A 7,754-nucleotide genomic window follows, 5' to 3' on the forward strand; every position below is an offset into this window, starting at 1 on the left:
CCACAGACAGTTCTGAAGCTCTTCTAAGAGAGGAGGGTTAACAACGAAAGCTGGAGAAGTGGTTCTTATAATGCAACCTGGGATATATACAGTTGTAGGGTGGAGAGTGAGGGTGAGATGCCCAGACGAGGCTGCTTGGTCCTCTCCCCACCCCACCAGCTGACAGTATGCCATAGAACTGGGGAGGGGTCACTTCCCCTCCTGCAGAACATTCAGCTTCTGTCTGGCCCCACGAGGCTTGGCAGCTTTGAGAACAGGATTCCATGATAAACAACCACAGGAACATGGTTTGGATTTATGAGCCAGCCATTATATACTCTATCGAGAGAGAATAAGTTTAAACATTAAAAAGAACAAGCCAGTTAGGAGTTTGAGACTGAGACTCCTGTGACCACCAATATCCATGTGTGCTGTGGGCACAGCTGGATGACATTCCCGACCCCCCTTCATCTAGAGACCGTGTGACTAGTCCTGGCCAAAGAAGCGGGCCAGAGTGATGGATGCCACTTCCAGGCCTGGCTCCTGGCTTCTGTGAGATCATTTACACCCTCCCTGTTCATTGAGCTGCTGGTTGGCTGTAGAGAAGCCGGCAGAGTATTTTGAAGGCCTAGGTGTCAGCAGAGACACAAGGCGGAAGAAGCCTGAGCCCCTGCACGGCTTCACAGAGCAGAGTGTCTCATACCATCCCGCACTCCCAGCGCCACGGATGCAGTGTGAGTGCAAGTGTGAACTCTGTTGTGTTAAACCACTGAGATCTGGAGCTCACTAGTTAGAGTGGTTACCATGCTGACTACTAGAGCCGAAGCTGGGAAATCATACACTTGAGACAGAGGCCAGGACTACTTAGTGCTTCTCAAATGCTTCCCACTGAGGTTTCCAGAGGTGCAGATAAGAGTAAACACATGTCCTCAGGTCCTGGGGCTCCTGACCCAACAGGCTTGCTTTGCGTTTCGATTTCTTCTTTGTCTTCCAAGTGGCAAATCTGTCTTCTCTATACCATATTTATGTATCCTTTTATATAGAAATAATATTTATTGAGATTTTACCCTTAAGTTAAATTGACTTTAATCTGACACCCCAACTAACAGCCATGTGAAAGTTTGGCTCTAAGATCCCTGCCCCTCCCTTTGCCCTGGTTGTTTTGGTGAAAAGCAAAGCTGTATCAGGAAGGCCTGTGTGAAGGGTTTCACTCAGAGGTCTTCAGATTTCAGATGCCTCATTTAGCTCTTTAAAACAAAAATACAAACAAACTTGGTCCCATTTTTATTAATGTTGAGGCTATTAAAATGTTTTAATAACTTGGTTTGAAAAAAGAAACAGATCATATTAAAAAAAATCTGAGGATATTTGTTGAAGCCATGTCCCTCCTTGGGGTGGGGTAGCCAAGATGTGAAGATAGGCAGTGTCTTTTTCCTGCCTTATATTTCCACCTCAGGTGCTGTTCCACCTGCCAGCTGAGGCCACGCTTCCTGGAAGGTGCCCAGCCAGAAACACTACATCTTGGAACAGGAATCCATCGAGGTTACCTTAGATCAGGAAGAAAGTGCCTGAGTCTACTCCCCCTTTCACTGTTTGGTCCACAGAAACTTCTAGTTCAGGAGCCAGTCCCTAGAGAGAGGGGCGTGGGGAGGGGGAGGAACCAGCACTCAGCACTGGATCTGAGTCAAGGAAGAAGCATGTCACTGCTGACCCCTTAACAAGCACCCTGGAGCGCTCCCAGCTGTCACCATTGTCCGTATTTTACTCTAAATCCAGTCTGTGACTCCTGTCACCTTCTCACACGGTGGGACACTTGCGCAAATGTAACAGATGGCTGTGTGTGGCAATGGTGCTCTTTCCCCATTGCCAGGCATGGTGGGTTTTTTCATAAATTCCTCTTTCTTTCACCCAAGAATAATTTTTCATGATATCAAAAGCAATGTCTTGTTCCAATATTATAAAAAAGCAGAAAGAAGAAAATTATGTCTCCTGGAACGCTACGACACTGAGACAACCACTGCTGACATTTTACTCTGTTGCCTTCTGAGTTGTTCCTTTGTACTGCTTCGTCTGGCATCCCACTGCCCAGGTGTGCAGAGGAACTTGGGCTAAACCTTCCGCATCCCCCAGGCACTTCTTCGGCTGGATCAGACCAAGCAGGGGTGGGGCGCTGAAGAAAGCTAATCCGCCACCTTCTCAGCAGATTCCTCACCAACCACAGACCTAATCTTGACACAGGCAGTTTGATGACATTCAGTTGGCTCCAAATAGGTATTGGAACATATGTGGTATTTATGTATAAAAAGAAGATTGTACATGGTGGTTAAATGCCTGGGCCACAAAAAGCATGGTGAGCAGCAGTGTATCTAAGAGATGGTTGGTGGCGGTTCTGATCCCACATTCCTCCTGAGGCCTGCTGAAACCCAGGTCCCGCTGAGACCCAAATCCCACACTTCCAAAGCTTATTGCCCACCCCCACCTCCCTCCCCCACCTCCCTCCCTCCATCCCCCACCACACACACACACACACACACACACACACACCCTTTCCTTGAATCTCTCTAAATCCTGAGGCTTTTGGCTGGGCAGATGGCTGTGCTCAAAAGCACAGTGAGAGAACTCAGATGGGAGATGCACGGGATCATTCACAAGTCCTGGCTGTTGATTTGGGAGTCAGGGTCGACCCAAGTTCAAATCCCTCTGCCTTATGAGAGTTGGGTGAGTTTGGGCCGATTGCTCAACCTCTTGGAGCTTCAATATTCTCATGGCTAAAAATGCTAATAATTACACACATTCCTAGGGATTTACATAAAGATGAGATGAGATAAGACATGACTTGTCAGGCTTGAGAATGATATCTTACAGATTCCCACTGTTGATTTAAATTATTTAAATAAGGATATTTCTTAAACATCAACAAATACCCTTCTACTACTATGAAGCCAAAGGTGAGCTCACGGAGAAGTAAAAACCAAACAACAAGCCAACAAAATTAAAATGGATTGACGTGATGAATGATGTTATTTTGTGGAGATTAATTCAGCTTCTTGAAATGTTGGTTTCTAGTGCCTGCCAGGAAGGGTTCTTGGCACCCTGAGCCCACCATATGCTGAACCACAATTTGACACGTGCAGCTGCTTTCTCCAGACACTGCCAATGGGAGAGCGCCCAGGACATGCTCCGTTCGCCCCTCACAGTATTCATTTTTCCCCAATTAGTGTCTTTAGAGGAGAATTAAGAAATTTCATAGTAAATCTGCCTTTCCGACTTCTCTTGAAAAGCCAGACCCTCTGGCCCCACAAAACCCACATTCCCACAAGGCCACAGAGTCTGCAGCTGAGTAGAGGCCCCCTCTAGCCTTAACGGTGGCTTCCAGTTTGCCCCCAACCCTACCCCCACTTGCTATACTCAGATGTGTAGGCTGCCGGCCCCTTCGGTATTGTGTTTGTGACCCCTTCCTATGTGACTTATTGAAAAGCATCTCTTCTTTCGTCACTAGTCAGTGACAATTAAATACCACTTCAAATGCTAACAAAATGTGAGAGACCCAAGTATAGAAAAGTTTTCGATATTATAAATAGTGCTCAATTATAAGGTGGCTGTCCGGAGGACCCAGCCAAATATGCTTGTGCAAATGCGTTTGAAGAGTACATGGAAGTAAATACCCTAGGATTCTCTTAGTCCCTCTGGGATCCTTGAACCTCAGTTTCAGCACCTCCAAGATAAGGGTGACGGGTATTTAGCATGGTGCCTGGCACAGAAAAAAGATGAATTGAAGGGCAGGGATCTCGATTTCAGTGATAAGGCCAAACAACTGAAAGGGGCCCGAAGATTCCTACTGAATGCCGGCTTCACTCTGAGTCAGTGGGGTACGCTCACTGACATTCGACTTGTGGTTGGCCATCGCCTGCAGAGCTCCTACTTTGGGGGGTACACCCCAAGTTGTCCATCCACTCTGAGTGCTCCCCCCCTAAGACCTCTTGCAGGTCTTAACTGCAGGGGCCAGTGTATGAGACAAGTACCTCTAGCCCCTCCCTCTGAAAACACATCACGCACTTTTGACTTCTAGGATCTACGGTGGTCAGCTGGTTAACCAACACAGCTCAGGGAGGCAGAGATTCATATGCAAAAATGAAGTCAAGGGATTCGGGGAGAAAAGCACACGGCATTTGCGGATTATTTTTCATGGCTTCCAAAAAAAGAGGGATGCTGTGCTTATTTGACTTGAATGTTCTTAGAAAAGTCAATAATATGAAAGAAAGGTAGGACTATTGGTCTGGAGATTGATTACACGTGGGAGTGAAAGGATGTCACTGAACACTATGTAGGGTAAGAATACATTTCTATACGTTTCTACGCCCTAAATGTTCAATAATCAAAATCAGATTGATCACCATCAAAAGATGAGCCCATTGCCTGGATACTGTTTAGAAGTAAATGGAAAAATTAAACATAACTATAGAACAAAGAAATCCATTTTCCCTTTGTGGATCAAATGAAGGCTCCATGGGAGGCATAACCCAAACTTTTTATTGTTTGAGGCTCGTAGTTTACAGCAGCTACCACAGGGCATGTACCCCTTCAACTCTCCTTTGTTAGCTTAGCGTGAATGGGCAGTGGTGAGGACGGGGAATTAAAGGGGAACAGATGGGGAAGACATGGTGTCTGTGCCTCCCACAGGCTGCCGGAGGAGGCCTGGAGGCGCTGGTGCAGGGAACAGATGAGAGGCCTTGAAACACTTTTCTTAGAGTTGGCGAGCCTCCCATAGCCACACTGAGGATGTTCCTCCCAACAGGCTCACGGGGCCCCAGCATGGTGAGGAGAGACTGCTTGAAGGCAGGATGGTGCACAGAGCCCCTGGCTTACACACGCTCCACGGTGACCAGTCACACCACGGGGCCACGCTTGCCCAACTTACTATGGCAGTCCAGAAGAGCTGGAAAAATACAGGAATGTTGGTAGGCATAGCTGATTGTGGGAGGAGTCGGAAATGGGGCTGCAGAGGAAGATTCATGCTGGAATTGAAACCCAGGAGTGGCCACCATACAGGTTGAAACCATGCAATTTTGTTGAGGTGTGGAACCACACGGTTTTGGGAGCTCACCCGTGGTTTTGGGGCTCCCTTAACAATGCAGCTTAGGAAGCAGGAAAGCAAGATGTAGCAGCAATGCTGAGCTCTCTCTTAGCAGTTTGGAAGAATGCAGGAGAGACACTGCAGGAAGGAAAGGGATGAAAGGACTCTTGCTGGTAGGCCGTGAGAAGGTACCACGTGGGTTTGGATTAATAACTGGAGATTGTGGTGGTGACACAGCTGATGGTGGTGGGAACTGCAGGAGGCCTGCCAGCCAAGCATGGATTACTGGGAAGGACCAGGGGCTACCTGAGCCATGGAATTCTATTTCTTTTCCTGAGATATGGGACCCTTGACTGGGCAAAGGAGGGAAGGAAGGACTGTGTGTTTGTAGGTGTTTTAAAAGACTTTGGGATTTTAACAGACATTAAGTCTGTGTAAATTTTGAATAAATAATTCCTTTCCTTTTCACCAAACTCTGGCATTGAAAGCCATAATTGCCTGGTGGTGGGTAAGACGAACCTCATACAGGGGGACCCAGGGAAGGAGTGGAGCATTTGGTAATAGTATCTTGTCCCCCACCACGGGTCTGTTCTGTAACACGTAGTGAAGGTTTTTTAAAAAACAATTCATCTTCAGTGACTATAATGTGTTGAATTGTGTCCCCTACAAGAACGTGTTGAAATCCTAACCCCCAGAACCTACAGATATAAGTAAGTAAGATGCGGTCACTCAGGGTGGGCCCTGGATTCAATGTGTTTGGTGTCCGTGTGAAAGGGAAGGAGGCCACGTGATGCCGGAGGCTGCGATGGAGGGATGCAGCTGCAAGGAATGGCAAGCGTTGCTGGTGACGCCAGAAGCAAGGAGAGAGGCAAAGAACCCACTTTCCCTCCGAACTCTTGGGATGAACTGACCCTGCTATCACCTTGGTTTTGGACTTCTGGCCTCCAGAATGGTAAGAGAAAAAAAATGCCGTTGTTTTAAGCCATCCACTTTGTAGTCATTATTAGGACAGCCTTAGGTAACCAGTGTTGTCACCTTGCATAGAATTGGACCTGAGAGAAGAATGAAATGGATGTGATTGTCACTGGACTTCCAAGAATCTCCCAACGCCACCCTCCAGGCGGCGCCAGCATCAAACACCCCTGCCTTCTGCTCACTTTCAGATTACCTTGCACCGCCTTAATCCACTGTCCACTCTTCCTCTAAATTTTAGTGAGCACCAGGTAAATGGAACCCTCTGAACAATTGCATGGCTGGCAGAGACAGAGGAGAAGCAGGGTCCAGCCCCGGAATGGGAGATGGCTGCTCCAAGAAAGGAAAGCCAACATGCCTGGGAAACATATAGCATTCAACACGTTCTGTCCGAAAGCTGAGCCTGGCAGACTGTGACAGACCTGTAAACACAATGCCATCAGTATCTAATAGTGAAGTCCTGTTCTTACTTAGCCAATCCAAAGCAAAACTGGTTTTTTCTTCTAAGAAAAAAAGAAACCTAAGTAACACTGATCTTCAGCAAAGCTGCAGAAACAAACCTTTCACACAGTGGGAGTTTTTAAGGATGGGCCTCACTCTCCAGCAGGCTCTTCCGTGGCCCGCGTGCGACCTTGTGTTTCCTCCGGCTCTTTTCTGTGCGGCCCACGGGCAACCCTGTTGGCGGCGCTTTCCCTGCCAATGGTTCCCCGCCTTTCGTGTCCCCCCCCCCCTCCACTGACATTGATCTCTAGTGAACTTTAAAACAAAGACGTGTCTTGTCTTTAACGCCCACTTAGCCTGCTGCTCTTCTCTCTGTGGCAACACTCCCGTCTGTCCTCGGATCTGGGGGAGACGCTGGCTCCGACTTTTTATCAGACCTTGTGTCTCCCTGCCTGTTATCTTTGTGCCCTGACACAAACCGACTTGCCGTGTTCAACTTTTTAACCAAGGGTTTACAGCTGGCGGCACCTCCCCCCAGTTCACTTCCTGGCATTCTGGTACTTGCATGGCATTAACATGCAAATGAAGTGCAATGATACACTTCCTTACTCAGTTGAGAATTCACAGTTCCGGGGCTGAAGATGGGCTGGTATGTTTTTTAATAGATTTTTGTAACACCAAGTGTTGCTGCTGGGGTGGAAGGCAGGAACGTTCCCAGATGTTCGCCGGCCTTTTTTTTTTTTCTTCCTTTCTTTTCCTTCCTCTTTCTCTCTCTTGCCCTCGATGGGACTCAGCACATGCTAAACCCAAAATATGGCACCCTGGCCTATTGAGTATTTTAAGCTGAAAAAGTTTGAGAAAACAGCCCATGCAGGAAGGTCACTCTGACTCCCTCCTTCACCTTCCTTGCCACAGGTCATAAAACCCTCGTGGGGGAGGCGCCCTTTGTAATCGGAGGAGCCCAGCGTGCCTCCCCCCAGTCGACCACGCCCACGTGGGCACAGGGATCGCCCTGCTCCACGGGTCCCACTCTTCACCACACCCCTCGTAAAAATACTCAGGTCTGGCTGCTCCTTTGGCCCTCCCTTCTTTCTGGAAGCTCCCAGGTCACATAAAACTCAGATCAAATACCTGTGTGTGATTTTCTCCTGCCCATCTTTCTTTGTCAGATTAATTTTCAAGCACAGTTTAATTTCAGGGACTCTAAGAGGCTCAAGGAAAACTTTTCCCTTCCCTACACCCTCTAGTAACTATGGACTCTGGTGGATAATAATGCGCCAATGAACAA

This window comes from Artibeus jamaicensis, unplaced genomic scaffold (assembly GCF_021234435.1).
Source record: "Artibeus jamaicensis isolate MK-2021 breed Jamaican fruit bat unplaced genomic scaffold, CSHL_Jam_final contig_3230, whole genome shotgun sequence".
NCBI classification, from domain to species: Eukaryota; Metazoa; Chordata; class Mammalia; order Chiroptera; family Phyllostomidae; genus Artibeus; species Artibeus jamaicensis.